Below are 25923 nucleotides of genomic sequence, written 5' to 3'. Positions count from 1 at the left end.
CTAGGCAAAGTAAAATCAAACCACCATCCTGAAAAAGTATAGATTTCACTTCAGTCTGTAAATTGTCTTCATCTAATTGTCATCTTTTATACATACTCTGGCTTACTTCTCTCATAGGCTGACAGAAGACAACCTGTCAACATAAATGACAGGATAAAATAGACTAAAATGCTCACAATTCTGAGGGAATTATAAAACATATAGATTTTTTTTAACCCAGATGGATTACTACCCAAGAGTAAGGGAACAGCAGGCATTTTCAGATGCAAAAGGACAAAGTGTTTTCAACAAGGATCTGTGAGTGGTAAATTCTATTTAATTATTGCTATAGCAAAAAGACAAAAAAGAATGCAAAATAAATAGTCAACAAAAAACTAAGGTATTGGTAAATATAACTAATGACAAATATTATTTGAAAGGTAGAATTAAGTTTAAAAAGATTAATAGAATCGGGGCTCCTGGGTGGCTGTGGTTGAGCATCTGCCTTTGATTCAGGGTGTGATCCCAGGATCCAGGATCAAGTCCCACGTCAGGCTCCCTGCATGGAGCCTGCTTCTCCCTCTGCCTGTGTGTCTCTCATGAATAAATAAATAAATCTTTAAAAAATAAATTTAAAAGATTAATAGAAAAGACAAATATTTCAGTATCTTTGGTGTTCTTCCAAGCAGAAAACACTTAGCACATTAATTATGTAATGTACAATTATAAATGTTATTACTAAATATAACTTTAAAATGTCTGTTTAAATATTAAAACAGTGAAGGGACACCTGGGTGGCTCAGTGGTTGAGCATCTGCCTTCAGTTCAGGGTGTGATCCTGGGCATGATCTTGCCTTTGTCTCTGCCTCTCTGTGTGTGTGTCTCTCATGAATGAATAAATAAATCTTAAAAAAAAAATTTTTTAAACAGTGAGGGGGAAGAAACAGAATTTTAACAAGAGAAAGTAAAAAAGAAAAAATAACAGCTAACAAAAATTGTTAGAAATGTTTACATGTGCCAGTAATCATAACTAAAATGGATTAAACTCACCGATTAAGACTATCAAATGAAACACAAGCAAACAAAATCCAGTTATGTTTCAAGTAAGATATGCCTGATATGAATCCCCCAAATCTGATCTTTTAAAGTAATTTTATTTTCTACCTAAAATATCACTCCCCAAGATAGTTTAAAGATACTGTCTGATAAAATTACTTTTTAAAAAATCTCCCAGTATCTATCCCTAAAACATAAGATGAGACATTTGTGTTAAATTTTAACAATTATTTCTCTGATAAGCCAAGAGGAAGAAGTTAAAAGATAAGCCAAGGAGGAGGAAGTTATCAAAAACACACAAAAAAACATTTTTCCACTAAAGACCTTGATGGGAAAGTTGTCCACCCTGAAACACCATATAAGGATAAACACAAGATTCTACAAACTGCCAGGAAAACAAACAAACAAAAAAAACCAGGTCATTTATTACAAAAGGAACTTGAGAGCTGGTCTTAGAGTTTGTTAGCACAACTCTAAAAAATATTAGGATACTAACTGCTATTTTGATTTGGCAGCACTGAGGGATATTTTTGAATCAGAAGCAACTGTCCAGGGGAAACTGAGGATTATTTTAAAATGAAGATTTTGTGGAATGTGGAAGATAAACGAGCCTTTGGTACACTGTTGCAACTTGCGGTCACATTACATATTAAATTACTCAGCCTAACCTGAACTTATGCTGAAACCACCTCAGTAGGCTTGGAACCCCTCACTCTATATGTAGGACCATTCCAACTTTATGTGGAAGTCTGGGCCTAGAGAGGAATGATTGTGGACAATTTTGAACTTTCTGAGGAGTGTGCGGAATATATCTCAGAACTTCTTACCCCAAGAGATGAAAGACAGGTATCCATTGATTTCCATACCTCATTTGGCTGATGATTGTTCTTTATGTCATTAATACTCCCATATTTCTGGGTATGTCAATGTCCAGTGGGCTTTCACAGGGTCCCACATAATATCAGAAGATCCAGGTAGGATGCCAGAGACTCACAGTGCAAGCTTAGGGAGAGGTGATGTTGGTTCAAAGCAGATCAGAGACAGTGTGAAATTACTGGTAATAGACATGGCTGGAATTAGATGAAGCAGAGATGATGTGAGACTTCATACATGAGTCTGATAAGGAAAAACATTCCTTAGCTCTATGTCAACAATATTAATGTAGTCATCATGTAAAGTCTGTTAGACCTACCCAAAGGAGCAAAGACACTGTAATGAGTTGGCTTCTACTAAGCCCTGAGGTGATACTTTATCCCTTGTCATTCCCTACCACATATTTGTAAAAGAGCTCATTTATAAACAAATCCTCCTCAAATTATCCTATTTTGAGTATACCATCCAATTTTTGTTGGGATTCTGACCCAAAAAGATAGAACATTGTTCTAATAAACAAATGGAGAATATTCTTCACACATGCATTGAGCCACAACTGTTCCCTATGAATGGAGTAGTGGATGGATCTGATTCAACCACAATTTTTTTCATGTAGCAATGCTTTTTGTTATACTCATAACTGGTGTTCTGATAATACTGATTCCAACACACTTCCCCCTCCCCAACAAGGCACTTGGTTATTACTGAAAAGATTTCTCTTTGATAACACAGCTCACAAAATGAGTTTTTAGTGATGAATGAGTCAAAAGTAGTGCCTGGAATTTCTTCCTCATGTGCTACATATATGCTGGAATTGGTTTTGTCCAACTATAAAAGCAAATTATCTGCCAGCACATAAATGACAGTAATTATTTTTCCATATTGTATGCCACTGATAAAAGGCCATGCCCAAAATATCTTTTTAATAAAGAAATTGTGCCTATAGTTTTCCTTTCTGTATGAGCTTTGTCAATTTTATGAGTGGTTTTATAAGCTTCTTCACAAGAGTAGGTACTGTATTTATATTTTCTGTAAGTTTTGAATGATGCTTGTGATGTTTTAATCCGTCTTCTTTCTTAGTGACAATGAGTTTTGTACCTAAAAGTGTTATTTTATGCTTTTCCTGAAAATAAAAAATGTTTTGGCTGAGTGGTCATTGTGTTTTTGCTTAGAAAATTATAGAAAAACTTTAAGAGTTTTTCAGCATCTGGGGGATTTCAGTCTGTTGAGCATCCAGTTCTTGATTTCAGTTCAGGTTATGATCTCAGGGTCCTGAGGTTGAGCCCTGCATCAGGCTCCATGCTCAGCCCTGGAGTCTACTTGAGATTCTCTCCTTTTGCCCCTTCCCCTGCTCAAGCTGGCTTGTGGGCTCTGTCTCTCCAAATAAATAAATAAAATATTTTTTAAAAAAAGTTTTAATGGTTCCATGACAATTTCATATGACTAATGTAGTCCTATCCAATAAAAATAATATTCAGATTCTTCATCTTTCTTTGCTTATAGAAAATCATCACACTAGCCAAATCACTTTTTACAATATATATACATTGAGTTGCATTAATTGTCCTATTTTATCACAACTTTATTTGCTTCCATTTCTTTATGAGCTACTTTTGTACTATTATGGAATTGCAAACTTTAGTGAATTGTAAATATAACAACAGTTAAGAGAAATTACCATCTATTTTCACATATATGTCCTTCATAGTTGTGTTCTTATATGCTGTTCATCTCAGCATATGTTCAGTTTGTTAATAGGATGCATTTTATATGATTTATGTAATTGTTTACAATTAATAATCTTAAACATAAAATTTCTGAAATATAGGAAAAAATTAAAACTACAAAACTCTCTGTGGACCACTTAAAGGACACTAGGGATAACCAAAAAAGTACATACAAACCAAAAAACACTTGTCTAGGTATTAGAAACATGGTTCTGATTTTGAATCCTGGTTTTTACACTTACTAGCTGGGTAATTTTCAGCAAGTTATTACATGTCTTAACCTTAAACACTATGACGATCTCCCATTTTATAGTTGAGCTGCTTCATTGGCTGCTACATTATTGTTTTGTTTTTACCCTTAGAGTAATGCTTGGTATATACTGTGTGTGTGCATAGATACACATGTATGTGTTTACACTTCATACTAACCCAGCCCATCCTGACTTGTAAACCATAGCAAACAACAACAACAAAAACTCAATGGTTTAACATAATAAAGTGTATTTCTTGATAATGCTACATGCTCAATGCAGATCAACAGGTAAGATCTGCTCATCATGGTCACTCAAATCTAGGTTAATAAAAAATATTCTCAATATTTTATAATCACCATGGCAAGAGGGCAGAAATTTAGAAAATTATACTCTGGTTGATTAAAATTATGCCTGATCCTTCTCACTTCCACTCACATTTCATTGGTTAAGTCAATTTCATCGCCATGCTTAATTGCAAAGATCATAGAGAAGTATAATCCTACCAAGTCCCAGAAAGAAAGCCAAAGTATTTATAAACCTTAAGGTAAATCATGTCTTATCTGATTGAGAAATATTTATACAAAAATGTCTGTCCTAATGCTTGACATTTTTCTATTCTTCTAAATATCCAACTATTTTCATATGGGTTGAACCAATAGCATAGTCATAATAATAGAATTTAAAGTTACGCTACCATTAAATTAGCTGTATTTGTCTCAAGACATGGCCTGGGTTCCCTTGAAAGCAGTTCCTGAATGCAGGAATTAAGGAATATGATCCCAGGGAACAGAATTTTAGGACAGAAAAATGAAACAAGGAAGTGGGGAAAGGCAACACAAGGGTACATTATTTAGTTAGTCACCATAACAGGCAACTGGTGCAACTTTCAAAGCTATCTACCTAATAGACTAATGTGGTGGCATTTATACAAGTCTTTCCTCTATTACTCAAAATAGGGCCACATACTTTAATTATCCTGTACTTTTAGGTTGTGCTTGCAGGTGTGCACTTCTAGAAGTATCAAACAGGTGCTCATGGGCATCCTATATGAGTACCAGGACTCCCAAGGTAGGAGACAAGAAGTTCAGTAGACCTAAAACTCCACTAAGCTAGTTTGTATGGAATTAGTCATTTCAGTAGAGACTGGAATAAAAGAAGAACCCAAAAAATCATTAAATTATGCCTAAGAGGTGCACAATAGAAACACACACAGACAGAGCTGTACACACCAGTGGTATGGGAATAAGCTCATCTTTAGTGCTTATATTTTTACTTTTGTCTGGTTTACATATTGAGATACCAGTTATTTTATTGCTATAGATTACATATAAGATATTTAAGATTTGAAAAATATAGTGAAAAATTTTTACTAAAATATTTGGAACAGACTTCCAAATAAGTCCAAAGTTCATATATTTTAACCCAAAGAGCTTCTGGTACATCATAGGATTTGCTGCAGCCTTTCCAAAGATATCTCAGAGATGCAATCTGGTCTGAGGTTCCTCTCTCCTCAAATTTTCTTCCTTCCCTCTCTTCTTTCATATGTGTCAGACTTACATTATAGTCTGAAAGCTTTCCCATTACACTTCTTATTTCTCTCCCCTTTGGCCTTCACGGGCATTTTCCCCAATAAAACTCTTTTGTGCAAGGCCCCAAACTGGCCCAAGCCTCAATATCTACATGCATTATCTTAGGGTTTTTTTTCCCCTTCTGATATATGATTTAATTGATGCAGTACATAATTTCCCAATTGAAATTTAATGCATTAAAATAATGATTATTTTTAACATTTTGTCTTTAATAATAAAAGTTTTGAAAAACCTGATGACATCACAGTAATATCACTGGCAATACACATTATGACCTAAGCCAGTTTGTATAGTAAAGATGGGTTGCTGTCACCCCACTGACTTGTCATTTACCATAAAGAATGTGCATTTTTTATGTTATAGTAAATAATCAATTTTAAGAAATGGCATTGTAAAAAAATTGAATAATCATTTCATTTGGGAGTGTTCTAAAAATTTTTAAGATGATCTGCATTGAATTAACAGTGTTTACATTTAAAAAGCAAAACTGTGGGGCTTTTTTTCTTGGAGGAGCCTAGAGAGATAGTGGAGGAACAGTAGGGAGTATGCAACATGTATAAGAGACACCCTTGAAATGCCTGGTTCTGGTTAAAAGGGAACATTGCATAATAGGGCACTATGAGACCTCTTATTCATAAGGTCACTTCTTTCAAGATCAAAATACATAGTTAACTTTCCTAACACAAAGAAACAAAAACAGAGAGGAGGAGAGAGAGGAATATGTTCCAAATGAAAAAAAAAAAAAAAACACAGGACAAAACCATGGCAAAAGAGCTAAATGATGTCTGATGGAGAATTCAAAGTAATGGTCATAAAGATATATTCACTAGAATTGGGAAAAGAGTGGAGGACCTCAGTAAGACTTTCAACAAAGAGAAAATATGAAAAAGAACCAGAGATGAAGAACTCAATAGATAATATTTAAAATAAACTGGAAGGAATAAACAGTAGATTAGAGGGTGCAGAAAAATGGATCAGTGATCTGGAAGACAGGTTAATGAAAGGCAATCAAGATGAACAACAAAAATATGTAATAAAAAGTGAGAGTAGGTTAAGGGAACTGAGTAACCTCATCAAGCATAATGACATTCATATTATAGGGATCTTAGAAGGAGAAGAGAGAGAAAAGGTGGCAGAAAATGTATTTGAAGAAATAATAGCTGAAAACTTACATAATCCAGGGAAGGAAATAGACATAGATCCAGGAGGCACAGAGAGCCCCCAGAAAAATCATCCCAAGGAAGTTCACACCAAGATACATAATAAAAATGGCAAAATGTAGTGACAACGAGAATTTTAAAAGCAACAAGAGAAAAGATAACAGTTACACAAAAGGGAAACCTTATAAAGCTATCAGCTGATTTTTCAGCAGGAACTTTGCAGGCCAGAAGGCAGTGGCATGATATATGCAAAGTACTGAAAGGAAAAAAAACCTGCAACCAAGAATACTCTACCCAGCAAGGCTATCATCCTGAAATGAAGGAGAGATAAAGAGTTTCTCCAAACAAAAGTTAAAGGAGTTTTTGACTGCTAAAACAGAATAATAAATATTAAAGGGAATTCCTTGAGTGGAAAGAAAAGGCCATAATCAGGAGTTAAAAAAAAAAAAAAAGCTAGGAAAGGAGAAAATTTCACAAGTACATAAAAACAATAAAAGTAAATAAACCACTTATAAAACCAGTATAAAAATTAAAGCAACAAAAGGGTAATATCAAAAATATCTATAAAAATTAGTCAAGGTATCCAGAAAATTAAGTGTGACATCAAATACATAAAATATGGTACGGGTAAAAATTTAGTGCTTTTAAAATGGGTTGAAATTTAAGTGACCCAAATTAAAGTGGGTTCAAAATTAATCAATCAAATACAGACTTTTAAATACATAGCATGGTATATATAAACCTAATGATAAACACAACTAAAAACCTGTAACATATATGAAAAAATAAGGAGAAGGGAATCCAAACCTATCACTAAAGAAAGTCATCAAACATCATGAGAAAACAGCAAGAGAAGAAGGGAACAGAAGAATCACAAAAGTAACAATAAAACAAGTAAGAAAATGTCAGTAAACACATACCTAATTACTTTTATTTATTTTTTAAGAGATTTTATTTATTTATTCATGAGAGAGAGACACAGAGAGAGAGAGAGAGAGACATAGGCAGAGACACAGGCAGAGGGAGTAGCAGGCACCATGCAGGAAGCCCAATGTGGGACTCGATCCCAGGACTCTAGGATCAGGCTGTGAGTCAAAGGCAAGACGCTCAACTGCTGAGCCATCCAGGAATCCCACCTAATTACTTTTAAGGTAAATGAACTGAATGTTCCAATCAAAATGCATAGGGTGACAGGATGTATAAAGAAATCAAGACCCATCTATACACTGCCTATAAGAGACTCATTTCAGGCCTAAAAGTACATTCAGATTGAAAGCAAAGTGCTAGAAAAACATTTCTCATCCAGATGAAGAAAACTATTTTCTGGGATACCAATATTTACAACAGACAAAATAGACTTTAAAGACAACAGCAAGAGACAAAGAGAACACTACATAATCATAAAGGTAATAGTCAAAAAGATATAATAATTGTAAATATTTATGCACCCAATGTGGGAGCACCCAAATACATAGAGCAACTGTTAACAGACATAAAGGAATAAATTTATAGTAATATAGTAATAAAAGGGGATTTTAACACCCCACTTACATCATTGGATATAAATCCAGACCCCCCCCAAAAAAAAAAAATCAACAAAGAAACAGTGGCTTTGAATGACACATTGGACCAATTGGACCTAACAGATAAATTCAGAACATTCCATCCAAAAAGAGCAGAATTTACAGAATACACATTCTTTTCAAGGGCACATGGAACATTCTCAAGAAAAAATCATAAGTTAGGCCACAAAAGAAGTCTTAATAAATTCAAAATACACTAAAACCATATCATGCATCTTTTCCAACCACAGCAGTTTAAAACTAAAAGTCAAACAAGAAAAAAATCTGGAAAACACACTAATACATGGAGGTTAAATAACTAAACAATGCTATTAAGCAATAAATGGGTCAATCGAGAAATAAAAGAGGAAATTAAGAAATATATGGAGACAAATAAAAATGGAAATACAACAATCCAAAATCTTTGGGATGCAGCAAAGGCTATTCTAAGAGGGAATAATACAGACCTATCTCAAGAAACAATCAATCTCAAATAATCTGAATTTATACCTAAAGGAGCTACAAAAAGAAGAACAAACAAAAAAAACATAAAATATTAAGGAGGGCATGTGATGTGATGAGCACTGGATATTATATGCAACTGATGAATTATTGAACTCTATATCTGAAACTAATGATGTACTACTATATGTTGGTTAATTGATTTAGATCTTTTAAAAAAAACAAAGACAGTAGGAAATAAATAAAGAATGGAACAGAAATAAATGAAACATAGGCCTAAAAAAACAGTAGAACAGATTAATGAAACCAGTAGCTTATTATTAGAAAAAATCAACAAAAGTGATAAACATTTAGCCAGACTCCTAGGAAAAAAAGAGAACTCAAAAAAAAAAAAAAAAAGTGGAGGGGAAATAACTGACACCATAGAAATACAAAGGATTATTAAAGTATGAAAAATTATATGCCTACAATTGAATCGTTAAGAGGAAATGGATAAATTCCTAGAAATATAATCTTCAAAATCTAATCACAAAGAAACAGATAATTTAAACATAAATGAATAGCAATGAAATTGAATCTGAAATCAAAAACTTCCAACAGACAAATTCCAGGACCAGATGGCTTCACAGGTGAATTCTACCCAACATTAAAAAAAGTTAACACCCATTCTTCTTAAAGTACTCCAAAAAATAGAAGAGGAAGGAGAGCTTCCAAATTCATTCTATGAAGCCAGCATTATCATGACACCAAGGCCAGATAAAGACATTACAAATAACCCCCCAAAAACAAAACCCTCACACTACATGCCAAAAATTCTGCATAAGTGCAAAAATTCTAAACAAAATATTAGCAACAAAATCTAACAATATATTTAAAAAGTCATTCACCGTGATCAAGTGGGATTCATTTCAGAGTGTGGTTCAATATTCACAAATCAATAAACATGATCCATCACATTAACAAGAGAAATGATAAAAAACTATATGATCATCTCACAAGATCACAAGATGTACAAAGTCCTTTCATGATAAAAATTCTCAACAAAGAAAGTTTAAGGGGAACATATCTCAACATAATAAAGGCCATATGTGAAAAATCCACACCTAATATCATATTCAACGGTGAAAAACAAAGCTTTTCCTCTAAGGTTAAAAACAAGACAAAGATATCCACTCTTACCACTTTTATTCAACATAGTACTGTAAATACTAGTTACAGCAATCAAAAGAAAAAGAAAGAAACAGTATCCAAATTTGTAAAGAAGTATTAAAACTTGCACTATTTGCAGATGACATGGTACTACCTGTAGAAGACTGACTCCACCAAAAAACTATTAGAAGTGATAAATGAATTCAGTAAAGTTGCAGAACACAAAATTAATATACCTGTGTTACTTTTCTATACAATAATGAAGTAGCAGAAAGAGAATTCAAGAAAACAATCCCATTTACAATTGCACCAAAAAGGATAAAAACCTAAGAATAAACTTAACCAAACTGAACCTGTGCTTTGAAACCATAGAACACTGAAGAAAGAAATTTAAGATGATAAAGTGGGAAGATATTCCATGCTCATGGAGTGGAAGTGGAAGAACCAATATTGTTAAAATACCCATACTACCCAAAGAAATCTACAGATTTAATGCAATCCCTATCAAAATAACATTTTTCAGAGAACTAGAATAAATAATCCTAAAATTTGGGGGGTGGGGCAAGATGGTGGAGAATAAATAATCCTAAAATTTGGGGGGTGGGGCAAGATGGTCCTCAAGGCACCTGTCTCCACCAACTTACCTAGATAACTTTCAACCCATCCTGAAAAACCTATGAATTCGACCTGAGATTTAAAGAGACAATAGCTGAAACGCTTCGGAGAGAAGGGTTTTCACTTCTAACAAGGTAGGAAGGTGGAAAAAAATAAACTAAAAAAAGAATCAAGCGGGGGAGGGGCCCTACCAGGAGCCAGACTAAGGCCCGCAGCAAGAGCCTCGGGATAGGAAAGCCCCGCCCTGGAGAAGTGGGAACTTTAAAATATCTGCCTCGGATCCTTCCCCTATGGAAAGGCGCTTAGCAGGGAAATCGGCCAGAACTGCAAGAGGGGCAGTGGAGCCTCTGGTCTCCTAGAGTCACTAACAGAGGAAGTGGGCCCGCGGAAAAGCGCACCACACACCACAGGCCAGTCTCTGTAAAAAGCTGGAGCACGAGCCCAGTGGGGTCTTGGAGAGAAGCGGTCGGTCAGGTGGGGGCTCCAGGCTGAGGGGGCTGTGCCCTGCTGCTTTCAGGAGCCCCGGGAGCGCAATTGAAACAGCACAGACCCTGGATCCCAGGGTGCCAGGGGACACAGCCCAGGATCCTGCGCTCCCCCCGGGACAGACGAGGTGGGGAGGGCCCAGGACAGCAAGGACTCTCCTGCCACCAGGCACCCCAAGCTGTGCAGGTCAGCACCCCCGCCGCCCCGGGAGTACATAGGCCATTGTGGACTGGGAGACTGCGTAGTTAGTGTGAGAGCTGACTCCAGGGATGGAGAGCTGGCCACCTCCAGTGTTGTTTTCCTCCTTGTGTCACCACGTGCCTGGGGAGTCAGGGCCACCAGGGAACAGAGGGTGCAGGGAATAAACAGCTCCTACTGAGCCTGGCACCCAGAGGGGGTGGGGCATCTTCCAGTGCATGCACCTGAGAATCAGCACTGCGGCCCCTCCCCCAGAAAACCAGCTGGAAGGACAGGGGAAGAGCAAGTTCTTGACCAAGCAGTGCTGGAAAGCCTCTAAGGCCTTCCACTAAGGGAAAATTGAAGGAGTATAATATATAGAACTAGAGGGTCCCCACCTTTTTAAATTTTTTTTCCTTTTTCCACTACAATTCATTTTTATATCAGACTAAAAATTTCCAATGTTTTTTCTCTTTTCCCACCTTAACTACAATATTTTACCACCTCTTCATTTTTAAGTTTCTTCCTTTTTGACTTTCATATTTCTACAATTACAAGTCCTAGATACATTTTCTACTTTCATATTCCCTTCAACATACTCAACTTAATTTGGGGAGATGTGCAAGATATGTTTTTTTGTTTTGTTTTGTTTTGTGTGTTTTATTTTCTCTGCCTCATTTTGTGCTATGATGGCAGAAGTTAATACCTTCTAAAACATGACCAGCATGCACCCAGAACCAAGTGGAATACCCTGCTGGTTCACTCTGAGAGACTCCTTATTCCATTCTGCCCCCCTTTTTTATCTCATTTATGTTTTGGTGAATGTTGGGACTCTCTAAAAGTATTTCTGGTTTATATAAATGTGGGACTGAGCATCTTCTAACATACAGAACTTCATATACTCAAAACCAAGAGGATTACCCTGTAGGACCCCTCAGGTAGACTACATTCTCCCTCCACTACAACTTCATCACCACAACCATCTCCCAGTCCACCCCCTTTTTCCTTCTCTCTTTTTCTTTTTTCCCCCCCTCTTTACTTTTGCTTTCTTCTCTTCTTTTTTCTCTCTTTTTTTTTCCTTTTTCTTTGGAATTAATGTCCTTTTGTTTTTTTACTACTTTGTTTAAAACTTTGTTTTTCACTTTAGTGGCCCTTTTTTTTTTAATTTTTATTTCGTTCTGATCTTTGTTTTCAATTTCGGGTCTCTGACCTCAGCAGAATCATCTAGGGTTAAATTTACTTAGGTCGTGGTTGATATTCTTGACTCCGCCTGCTCATACAGCCACTCTGCACTGAGCAAAATGACTAGAAGGAAGAACTCACCACAAAAGAAACAATCAGAAACAGCACTCTCTGCCACAGAGTTACAGAATTTGGATTACAATTCAATGTCAGAAAGCCAATTCAGAAGCACAATTATAAAGCTACTGGTGGCTCTGCAAAAAAGCATAAAGGATTCAAGAGACTTCATGACTGCAGAATTTAGATCTAATCAGGCCAAAATTAAAAATCATTTAAACGAGATGCAATTCAAACTGGAGGTCCTAACGACGAGGGTTAACGAGGTAGAAGAAAGAGTGAGTGACATAGAAGACAAGTTGATGGCTGAGGAAAAAAGGGAAAAAAATAAAAGACCATGAGGAAAGGTTAAGAGAAATAAATGATAGCCTCAGAAAGAAAAATCTACGTATAATTGGGGTTCCAGAGGGCACCAAGAGGAACAGAGGGCCAGAAAGCATATTTGAACAAATCATAGCTGAGAACTTCCCTAATTTGGGAAGGGAAACAGGCATTCAGATCCAGGAGGTAGAGAGATCCCTCCACCAAAATCAATAAAAACTGTTCAACACCTCGACATTTAATAGTGAACCTTGCAAATTCCAAAGATAAAGAGAAAATCCTTGAAGCAGCAAGAGACAAGAGATCCCTAACTTCTATGCAGAGAAATATTAGATTAACAGAAGACCTCTCCACAGAGACCTGGCAGGCCAGAAAGGGCTGGCAGGATATATTCAGGGTCCTAAATGAGAAGAATGTGCAGCCAAGATACTCTATCCAGCAAGGCTTTCATTCAGAATAGAAGGAGAGGCAAAGAGCTTCCAAGATAGGCAGAAACTGAAAGAATATGTGACCACTGAACCAGCTCTGCAAGAAATATTAAGGGGGACCCTGCAAAAGAAAGAGGAAGACCAAAGAAATAATCCACAAAACAGAGACTGAATAGATATTACAATGAGACTAAATTAATCTCTTTCAATAGTAACTCTGAACATGAAGGGGCTATCCCATCAAATGACACAGTTTCAGGCTGGATATAAAAGCAAGACCCATCTACTTGCTGTCTACAAGAGACTCATTTTAGACCTAAGAACACCTCCAGCCTAAAAATGAAAGGGTGGAGAACCATTTACCATTCAAATGGTCCTCAAAAGAAAGCAGGTGTAGCAATCTTCATACCAGATAAATTAAAGTTTATACCAAAAACTGTAGTAAGAGATGAAAAGGGACACTCTATCATACTTAAAGGGTCTATCCAACAAGAAGACCTAACAGTCATAAATATTTATGCCCCTAATGTGGGAGCTGCCAAGTATATCAGTCATTTAATAACTAAAGTAAAGAGAAAATTAGATAAAATACAGTAATAATAGGAGACTTCGAAATGACACTTTCTGCAAATGACAGATATTCTGAGCACAACATCACCAAACAATCAAGGGCTTTAAATGATCCACTGGACGAGATGGATTTCACAGATATATACAGAACTTTGCATCTGAATGCAACTGAATACACATTCTTCTCAAGTGCACATGGAACTTCCTCCAGAATAGACTACATACTGGGTCACAAATCAGGTCTCAACCAATACCAAAAGATTGGGATTGTTCCCTGCATATTTACAGACCACAATGCTTTGAAACTTGAACTCAAAGACAAGAAGAAATTTGGAAGAAACTCAAACACGTGGAGGTTAAAGACCATCCTACTAAAAGATGAATGGGTCAACCAGGAAATTAAAGAAGACAAAAAGATTCATGGAAACTAATGAAAATGAAGATACAAACATTCAAAATCTTTGGGATACAGCAAAAGCAGTCCTAAGAGGGAAATACATCGCAATACAAGCATCCCTCAAAAAATTGGAGAAAACTCAAATGCACAAGCTAACCTCACATGGAAAGGAACAGGATAAAGAACAGCAAATAAAATCTACACCCAGCAGAAGAAAAGAGTAAATAAAGATTCGAACAGAACTCAAATAGAGACCAGAACTATAGAATAGACCAAAAAAAAAACAGGAATTGGTTCTTTGAAAGAATGAAGAATACAAACCATTAGCCAGCCTTATTAAAAACAAAAGAGAAAAGACTCTAATTCATAAAATCACGAATGAAAAAGGAAAGATCACAACCAATACCAAGGAAATACAAACGATTTTAAAAACATATTATGAGCAGCTATATGCCAATAAATTAGGCAATCTAGAAGAAATGGACTCATTTCTGGAAAACCACAAACTACCAAAACTGGAACAGGAAGAAATAGAAAACCTGAACAGGCCAAAAGCCAGGGAGGAAACTGAAGCAGTCATCAAAAACCTCCCAAGACCAAAAGTCCAGGGCCAGATGGCTTCCCAAGGGAATTCTATCAAACGTTTAAATAAGAAACCATACCTATTCTCCTAAAGCTGTTCCAAAAGATAGAAAGGGACGGAATACTTCAAAACTCATTTTATGAGGCCAGCATCACCTTAATTCCCAAACCAGACAAAGACCCCACTGAAAAGGGGAATTATAGATCAATATCCCTGATGAACACAGATGCAAAAATTCTCAACATACTAGCCAATAGGATCCAACAGTACATTAAAAAGATTATTCACCATGGCCAGATGAGATTTATCCCTGGGATGCAAGGCTGGTTCAATACTTCTAAAGCAATCAATGTGCAAGAGAAAAAACATCCTCTCAGTAGATGCAGAGAAAGCATTTGACAAAATACAGCATCCATTCCTGATCAAAACTCTTCAGAGTGTAGGGATAGAGGGAACATTCCTCAACATCTTAAAAGCCATCTATGAAAGCCCACAGCAAATATCATTACCAATGGGGAAGCACTGAGAGCCTTTCCCCTAAGATCAGGAACAAGACAGGGATGTCCACTCTCACCACTGCTATTCAACATAGTACCAGAAGTCCTAGCCTCAGCAATGAGGCAACAAAAAGAAATAAAAGGTATTCAAATTGGCAAAGAAGTCAAATTCTCCTTCTTCACAGATGACATGATACTGTACCTAGAAAACCCACAAGACTCCACCCCAAGATTGCTAGAACTCCTACAGCAATTTGGCAGCGTAGCAGGATACAAAATCAATGCCCAGAAATCAGTGGCATTTCTATACACTAACAATAAGACTGAGGAGAAATTAAGGAGTCGATCCCATTTACAATTGCACCCAAAAGCATAAGATACCTAGGAATAAACCTAACCAAAGAGGTAAAGGATCTATACCCTCAAAACTATAGAACACTTCTGAAAGAAATTGAGGAAGACACAAAGAGATGGAAAAATATTCCATGGTCATGGATTGGAAGAATAGTGTGAAAATGTCTATGCTACCCAGGGCAATTTACATGTTCAATGTAATCCCTATCAAAATACCATGGACTTTCTTCAGAGAGTTGGAACAAATCATCTTAAGATTTGTGTGGAATCAGAAAAGACCCCGAATCACCAGGGGAATATTGAAAAAGAAAATCATAGCTGGGGGCATCACAATGCCAGATTTCAGGTTGTACTACAAAGCTGTGGTCATCAAGACAGTGTGGTACTGGCACAAAAACAGACACATAGATCAATGGAACAGAATAGAGAACCCAGAAGTGGACCCTCAACTCTATGGCCAACTAATATTTGACAAAGCAGGAAAGACTATCCACTGGAAAAAAATTCTCTTCAATAAATGGTGCTGGGAAAATTGGGCAGCCATGTGCAGAAGAATGAAACTAGACCATTCTCTTAAACCATACACAAAGATAAATTCAAAATGGATGAAAGATCTAAATGTGAGACAAGAATCAATCAAAATCCTAGAGGAGAACACAGGCAACACCCTTTTTAAACTTGGCCATTTTTGCAAGATACATTTATAAAGCAAGGGAAACAAAAGCAAAAAATGAATTATTGGGACTTAATCAAGATAAAAAGCTTCTGCACAGCAAAAGAAACTGTAAACAAAACTAAAAGACAACCTACAGAATGGGAGAAGACATTTGCAAATGGCTTAGCAGATAAAGGGCTAGTACCCAAGATCTATAAAGAACTTATTAAACTCAACACCAAAGAAACAAACAATCCACTCATGAAATGGGCAAAAGACATGAAGAGAAATCTCACAGAGGAAGACATAGACATGGCCAACATGCACATGAGGAAATGCTCTGCATCACTTGCCATCAGGGAAATACAAATCAAAACCACAATGAGATACCACCTCACACCAGTGAGAATGGGGCAAATTAACAAGGCAGGAAATCACAAATGTTGGAGAGGATGTGGAGAAAGGGGAACCCTCTTACACTGTTGGTGGGAATGTGAACTGGTGCAGCCACTCTGGAAAACTGTGTGGAGGTGCCTCAATGAGGTAAAAATAGACCTGCCCTATGACCCAGCAATTGCACTGTTGGGGATTTACCCCAAAGATACAGATGCAGTGCAACAGCAGGACACCTGCACCCCAATGTTTATAGCAGCAAAGTCCACAATAGCCAAACTTTAGAAGGAGCCTTGGGGTCCATCGAAAGATGAATGGATAAATATTGGTCTATATATACAATGGAATATTACTCTGCCATTAGAAATGACAAATACCTACTATTTGCTTCAATGTGTATGGAACTGGAGGGTATTATGCTGAGTGAAGTAAGTCAATCAAAGAAGGACAATCATATGGGGAATATAAAAAAAAAATAGTGAAAGGGATTAAAGGGGAAAAGAGAGAAAATGAGTGGGAAATACCAGAGAGGATGACAAAACATGAGAGACTCCTAAGTCTGGGAAACTAACAAGGGGTAATAGAAGGGGAGGTGGGTCGGCAGACGGAATGACTGGGTGACAGGTACTGAGGGGGGCACTTGACAGGATGAGCCCTGGGTGTTATGCTATATGTTGGCAAATCAAACTTCAATAAAAAAATAAACAAAAAAAATCCTAAAATTTGTATGGAACCACAGAAGACCTCAATTAGCCAAAGAAATTTTGAGAAAGAGGAACAAAGCTGGATGTATTACAATTCCATATTTCAAGATATTTTATAAAGCTAAGTTACCAGGATCCCTGGGTGGCGCAGCGGTTTAGCGCCTGCCTTTGGCCCAGGGCGCGATCCTGGAGACCCAGGATCAAATCCCACGTTGGGCTCCCGGTGCATGGAGCCTGCTTCTCCCTCTGCCTATGTCTCTGCCTCTCTCTCTCTCCCTGACTATCATAAATAAATAAAAAATTTTTTAAAAGCTGAGTTACCAAACAGTACAGTACTACACAAAAACAGACACATAGATCAATGGATCAGAATAAAGAGCTCAGAAATAAACCCACGCTTTATTGACAATTAATCTATAACAAATGAGGCAAGAATAGAAAATGGGTAGGGGTGCCTGGGTGCCTCAATTGTCTAAACATCTGACTCCTGGGTTCAACTCAGTTCATGATCTCTGAGTAGTGACATTGAGCCCTGCATCAGGCTCTGCATGCAGCATGGAATCTCCTTGAGGTTCTATCCTTCCTTCCCTCTCTCCTCCTGCCTCACCCCTCACTCACATTCTGTAAAGAAATCTTTTTAAAAAATGGGGAAAAGATCGTCTCTTCAACAAATGGTGTTAGGAAAACTGGAAAGCTACATGTAAAAGAACGAAACTGGACCACTTTCTTACACCACACACAATACTTAACTCAAAATGGATTAAATACCTAATGTGAGACTTAAAACCATCAAACTCCTAAAAGAAAACATCAGCACTAATTCCTCTGACATAGGCAATAGGTATATTTTTCTACATATGTCTCCCTTGGCAAGGGAAACAAAAACAAAAACTTTTGGTACTACAACAAAATTTTGCACAGTGAAGTAAACCATCAACAAACATAAGACAACCTAGTGAGAGAAGGTATTTGCAAATGGTATATCCATTAGGAGGCTAATACCTAACATGTATAAAGAATGTATACAAAATGAAAAAAACCCAAATAATCCAATTTAAAAATGTACAGACAACTTGAACAGACATTTTCCTGAAGACATACAGTTGGCTGATAAACACAGGAAAACACACTCAACATCACTAACTATCAAGGAAATGCAAATCAAAACCATAATGAAATATCATCTCACCCCTATCAGATAGGCTAACTCAAAAAGAGAAGAAATAACAAGTGCTAACAAGAATGTGGAGAAAAGGAATCTTTGTATACTTTTTGTAGAAATACAAGCTGATGCCGACACTGTGGTAAACAGCATGGAGATTCCTCAAAAAATTAAAGCTTACCATATGATCCAGTAATTCCACTACTTAGTATTTACCTAAAGAAAATAGAAACACTAATTTGAAGAGACATATGCACCCCCGTGTTTATTGCAGCATTATTTACAGTAGCCAAAATATGAAAACAACCCAAGTGTCTACGCATAGATGAATAAAGAACACACACACACACACAATGGGACATTACATAGCCATAACAAAGAATGAAATCTTGACACAACATGGATGGATCTAGACGGTATAATGCTAAGTCAAATAAATCATAGAAAGACAAATATAATATGATTTTACTCATGTAAAATTTAAGAAACAAAACAAAGAAAAAAGTTTTAAAATATAGACTTACATATAGAGAACAAACTGTTGGTTGCCATGAAGTAGTGTGTAGGCAGATAGGTGAATTAGATAAATGAGATTATCACTACACTTGTAATGTTTAGAATTATTTAACTATATTGTACACCTGAAACTAAGACTATATTAATTATACTTGAATAAAAAATATATAATTTAATTAAATAAAAATAAACGAAAAGCAGAAATATGGGTGGAATTTTCATGACTGAATACTTGGAAAGAGCACTATAGACATTTCTAATTTTCACACAAACATAAAAACATATATATATTCAAAGGAGTCTGCATAGATCTATAAATGTCCCCAGAAATAAAATGTCCCAGACTATAATGAGTATTTTGTCAGAAGCACCACCCTGACAAGTCATTAACATCAAAGCAAATCCTCCATCAGCAAAAAGACTGACTCACTGAAAGTTCAGATGATGGTTAGCTTTTTTAAAGCAATAAACCATTTCCTAATTAAACCATATGCAATTTTTAAAAATAATGTTATTGTATGCTTAATTGACTACAGTATAGTGTAAACAGACCTTTTATATGTACTGGGAAACCAAAAAATTCACTTGCCTCTCTTTTTCACAGTATTTGCTCTATTGGGGTGGTCTGGAACCAAGCCTGCAATATCTCTGAGGTAGGCCTATATAAACTAGACTTTATCAACATGAAATTTTTATGCTACAAAAAACACCAAGAAATGAGAAGGTAATAACACAATAGAAGAAGATATTTGAAAATTATATATCTGATAAGAAACTTGTATCCAGAATACATTAACAACTCTTAAAATTCAATAATAAAAAGATAAGTCAATTTAGAAATGGACAAAGATGTGAAAAGATATTTCTCTGAAGATATACAAAAGGCCAATATGCATATGAGAAGATGCTCAACATTATTAGTTACTAGAGAAAAACAAATCAACCACAATGAGAAATGACTTTACATGTGCTAGGGAGAACTAAAACCAAAAAGACAAGTGCTGATGAAGATGTGGCGAAAGTGCAACCCACATTCAGTGCTAGTTTTAAAACACAGCATCAATTTGGAATATTGTTTGGTAATTCCTTAAAATGATACAGCTACCATATATGAGCCAGGAATTTCATTCTTAGGTACATACCCAAGAGAAGTAAAAAGATATGTCTGTGCAAAATCAAATGCACAAATGCACACATAAATATTATTCATAATAGATAAAAAGTTAAAATGATTCAAATATTCCTCAACTGCAGAATATATTTTAAAATCTGGTACAGGATATATCGTTAAGATGACAAAAATGTTCTAAAACTAGATTCTGCTACAGTTGCATAACTGCGAATACACTAAAAACTACTAAACTGTACACTTTTAGTGGGTTAACTTTATGGCAATAAATTATTGGCATAATCGTATGTGAATCATATGTCAATAAAGATTTTTTTTAAAGTCAGGCCTTACATTAGCAGTTTTAAGTTGCCGCAAACTACCTAAAGCAAAAAGTTTATTATTAATCATCTTTGCCCTAGAATGGTCTCTGAGGAACATCTCCTTGGAGAGTAATCAGAGTACTCTCTGCTTGGAAAATTTGCCTTCACCAATTACGTATTCCATCATTAATATACCTTAGGCCAATGACACACCTTAACAACGCCACAAGATCAATGGGACTGGACATAATTGCTTTTATGTCCAGAGGGATTCTATCATTTTAGGCTCTATAAAAGTGAAGTTGAAAAAAATCTCTCCCTTACTCCACCACTGACTCCCTTGCATTGCTAATACTCTAAGCTTATTTACAAGGGTTTGGGTATTTTTTTTTAATGAAAATATGTTATGTTCCTATAAAAAGAGATTGGGTATAATTACACTCAACAAAGACATAGCAAAAACAAAACAAAACAAAACAAAAAACAAAACAAAACAAAACAAAGACATAGCAGCCTGGCCTCAAGAAATTGTACTTCTGGTAGAGGCAATCTGTTCTGGAAAAGCACCTACATAAACGTATAGTTTTATGTACTTTCTCACAGATACAGTACCAGAGTCACAAAAATTACTCTTCCAGCTCTCATGTAGTGTCATATAGTGGAAAGAACATGAATTTGGGAGTCACATTGAATTTCCAATCCTTGCTTTACCGCTGATCTTGGCAAGTTACATAACTTCTCAGAGGCTTTGTCCATGATGTCTACTCTTTAATACAAGGGGAGGGGGCAGTCAATTGTAAAGATAGATGTGTGGCAGAGGGCACAGAGCTCCTCAGTAAGTATTTAAAGCCCACTGAAAAAAGATAGTAGACTCTGAGTAAGGATAAAGTAATGCCCTTTCCTTCCCTGCTCCTCCCTCTCAACACACAAACACACAGATTGCAGAAGCACCTGATAGTAAATATCGTTAACTAAATTTTAATTCACTTGCATTCAGTGGAAAGCCAGACTCTGAGGAGCCATATCAAAGAAATATTACAGTAATATCACCTCCAACTGTGAGCATTTCTAGATTCACTTCCCAGTCCCAGGTCATACCTCCCAAGCAGATTCTCTGCTTCTCTGAAACCACAGATAAAGCTTTGTGTAGGAACCACTGCTTAAGCATTTGCCTCTTCCGTGAATTCTAATGAAGTAGGGCAACCCTGTACACATGGAAATCTTCCATTACCTTGCATTTGCAGCAGAAGAATTAAGGATGACACCAATGCCTAGTCCCTTTACTGAGTTTCTCTTTGGTTCATCCTAATATAGTTACATAAAAGCTGATTTTGCCAGGCACAGAAGAACAAATACAACTAAAATGTTTACATGTTCATATACTGATTGAAGTAGAATAATCTTTTCTTCCTTAATTGGCTTCAAATGTGGGAGTCTAAGAAGATCTTTTGTATTTCTAGTTCAGATTGGCATTCTGGCCCCAGTCACATAAAATCTTAAATTCTGAGTTAGGAAGCTCTGAGCTACTGAAAATTCCTATCTACATACAGTGCTGAGACTCCAGGAATAATTTGTATGGTGGTATGAAGACACACTTAAGTCAGGATTCTTGGCAAATGCTTGTTTCTTCAACATGAGAATAAGCCCCACAGCCTGGCAGAGAACCATGCAGTATTAAGAACTCAGCAACTGGGAGGAGTTATGAACCTAAGTGTTCCTTAATAGATCATGTTTGCTAATTACATCTCAACTTAATATTTTATTTATGAATTAAGTTTAATTAGCATAATAAAGGAGAGCTTGAAAGGCGTTTTAAATAAATTTGATTTTTGACTATTAGTATCCTCTCTCTAGGCACATCAAAATCTTTCAAAGAATGGAAAGTACCAGGGCACCTGGGTAGTTCAGTGGCTGAGCATCTGCCTTTGGCTCAGGTCATGATCCCATGGTCCTGGGATGGAGTCCCACATCAGGCTCCCTGAAGAAAGCCTGCTTCTCCCTCTGCCTATGTCTCTGCTACTCTCTCTGTGTCTCTCATGAATAAATAAAATCTTTTTTAAAAAATGAATGAGGGATGCCTGGGTGGCTCAGCGGTTGAGCATCTGCCTTCGGCTCAGGGCGTGATCCTGGAGACCCAGGATGGGGTCCCATGTCAGGCTCTCTGCATGGAGCCCACTTCTCCCTCTGCCTATGTCTCTGCCTGCCTCTCTCTCTCTGTCTCTCATGAATAAATAAATAAAATCTTTTTAAAAAATGAATGAAAAGTACCTAGAATTAAATCAGCTTGAGCTTGGACTTTTTCATCTTGCTTTTCATAGGTATTATAAAGATTACATTTTCACTCCTTAAAGGTTATCTTTTTATTGAGTTGTTTCTCATCTTGTATCATGTTGTTCACTCTCTATGGTAATTTTACCATGAAGAATTTGAGCCATGTACTCGTTAAGACCCTTCTTCTTCAACCATGAAAATTCTTATTCAATTACAACAGGTGGTTCCAATGCAATAAATTCTTGAGAGTATCAGAAGGTCATTACTGTGTAAATGGCTCCAAAGCATGGTAGCTTAAAAGTATTTTATGTTTTTCATGTGTTTAAAGGTTAGATGGGTGTTTTTCCATGGTGGATTCATACCTGTGCATATCGTCACCTATGACTTGATTAGGCATCTCTGCTAATCTTGGCTTGGCTCTTCCACTTGTTTTGGGGGTCAACTGGCTGTCAGCTTGTCTAGGACAGTATTAGTTCTCTACATGATCTCTCTCTCTCCCTCCTCTATCCCCTTTTTTACTGCTATGCTATGAAAACAAGCCCAGGCTAATCTGATAGAAAATGAGAACAATATTATACAAGGCCTCTTGAAGCCTAGGTTCAGGATTAACATTGTTATTATATATACTGTCATTTTCATTTTGGCCAATGGCTGTGACAGGCCACAAGTCACCTCTGTATCAAGGGATAGAGGAATAGCAATTCCTTCAATCAAAAATAGAGTCTCTAAGTGATATTGAAGAGTGTGGCTACAAGAAAAAGGGGGTATCTGTGTTAAGCATTGACTTTACACTGGTTATTAGGCCATAACAGTACCTAGATAAATAAGACAATATTTTAGTTTCCTCAGGGTCCTATACTGCAAGGGAATTAGGAATGTAACTATAATGATGCAGGTCATGTGGTGTGATAAGAGAGAAGTATGAGGAGGAGAGGGGGGATCATGAAGACTTCAAAATCCAGTCATTCATACTTTTCTCCTCTGAGGGGCTGGTAAGCTTTTAATAGGCTACAGGGAACAAAGGCACAAGGTACGATATACATGATGCATTCTAGAAATCCAGGAACCCAACTATATGGAGGATAGGGAAGTGGCATTTTACTGGAGGAGCTTTAATTTAAATCCTGATTTTCCAGCATTTTCTCTTACAAAAAACAGCAGCATCTGGATCTCTATCTTCTGAAAGGAGAGAAATGGAATTAGCTTAACTTTTAGGAAAAAAAATTAGGGCATACCAGAGACAGACATTTTCAGGGGTAGAGTTGTTCTTAAATGACTGAATTATTTAAGTTATCAAATCTCTATCTCTTATGAAAATCAACAATTATATCAAACTTTTGAATAAAAACTTAAGTTGGTCCATTCCACTGAGTAGGAGCTCTATAGGACATACCTTGGGTTGTCTATGCTCCAGCAATTTTCTAACAGAGGAGTAAATCCACAAGAATGTGAGTCAAGACATTAAAAATGCCAGATCTGCATTTTTGCCATCCCCCATTCCACTGAAACATGTGACCCAATGCAAGCCAAATTTCCTTGAGGCAAAATATTTACAGAGGGCTGCAGGAAAGGTTTCTCTTCCAAATTAAATATCAAAGAATCTATAGGAAAAACAAAAATTGCGTGGGATTGGGGGGCAGATACTGTCGGCATACCCTACCTGGAAGTCTAGCAGTCATCTTCTACCCATGAATGGAAAAGCCTAAAAACCAAGCTACAATGCTAACAATTGTCATGGGAAATAAAATTGTCTCATGGGCTAAGCCAGGGATAAATAAATAAAGGGTTAAATGAATGGCTTTAGACAGCAGTCCATAAACTTAGTTTGTACATAAGTTCATCACTGAGAAGCCCAAGTCCTGAATTTTCCATATAAGGGGATTCCTAACTCAGAATCTCCTCTGCCTCTACAGTCCATGAAGCATGAAAAACTTTTTTTTTTAATGATGCAAGGCCTACAAGTCTGGTCAGAGTGCTCAGGGACTATTGATTTTTACACTGACAATTGATATGTATTAAAGCACCAATTTTATAAATAGGCACTGTACTATCTCTGCCTTTGAACCTGATGAAAATATGCTTTGTAAAACAAACAAACAAACAAACATGAGGATGGGAAGTTCAGATCTGAGACCAATTCCTTGTTCTGCCATATTTGAATAGTCCATAAATACTATGGCTACTTACACACGTCATGCAATATTTTTAGTAAAATATAGTGTGAACAACATAGATGTGGTCCCTACCAGCCTGGAACTTGCAGTCCCATGAATAAGATGGAATTTAATTAATATAAATTGTAGTATCTCTGAAGAAGGACCCTAAGATGCTCTGGAAAACTGATTATAGAGTCAGAAACTGATACCAGGAAACATTGATACCAGAGTGAAGAAGTAAGATAGGGAAAGGAAGGGTGTCACTGAAGTTTATTTACATTACTGAAAGGGTTACAACTATAAACTAAAAAGTTTAAATCCACAGCTGACCTCTAGGAAACCATTTAGAGCATACCTCAGTTTCCTATCAGAGTATCTATCCACCAATTCCCATGATTGAGAGCTGCTTCTGGGAGTTAACACCCCAAACTTCCTTTGTCTATCCATGGCACAAACTCAACAATATCCACAGGTCAGAGAAAGCACTCAGGCAGAGAGTTGCAAGCGCTTGCTATTACAAGCCTTTGGCAAATCTGGGAATAGTGAGTGTCAAGAGATGTATCAGGGCACTGACAGCACCTGCTACAAATCTTTAAGTTATAAGGCTGCTGCTCTAAACAGGCAAGAAATAATGGAGGCTTGAGCCATAACAGTGGCAGGAGGAATGCAGAGAAGAGGTAGTATTCAGAGATGAATTTGAGAGAGTCAACCATATTGATAACTAAAAAAATAATACTGATGAAGGAAAGAGTCCAGAGAAAATCACAGATCTCTACTTTGGGTGTTAGAGTGATGATGATACCATTAACTGGTTTAGAAAATACAGTAAAAGCTTATCTTCTTCCCAAATCCATGTTAAGTTTTAGACATACCAAAATTGAAATAACTGTCAGTATCTCAAGCTGTGTTTCCTGGAAAATTGACTCTGAGGTGGGGGTTAACATGTAGGTGTTTTATTAGAGATGCCTTTGGGGTTAACTCATGATGAAGGGAAGGAAAGAATAGGAAGCAGTATTGGGCAGAGAGAAAATATGAGGACCAATGCAGTAGGGAGTTTTCAAGATAAAGGGTTATAAACACCTGACCCTCACACTCAA

The sequence above is a fragment of the Canis lupus genome, chromosome 30 (genome assembly GCF_011100685.1).
Source record: "Canis lupus familiaris isolate Mischka breed German Shepherd chromosome 30, alternate assembly UU_Cfam_GSD_1.0, whole genome shotgun sequence".
In the NCBI taxonomy this organism is placed as follows: domain Eukaryota; kingdom Metazoa; phylum Chordata; class Mammalia; order Carnivora; family Canidae; genus Canis; species Canis lupus.
Note: the sequence above shows the minus strand (reverse complement) of the source record.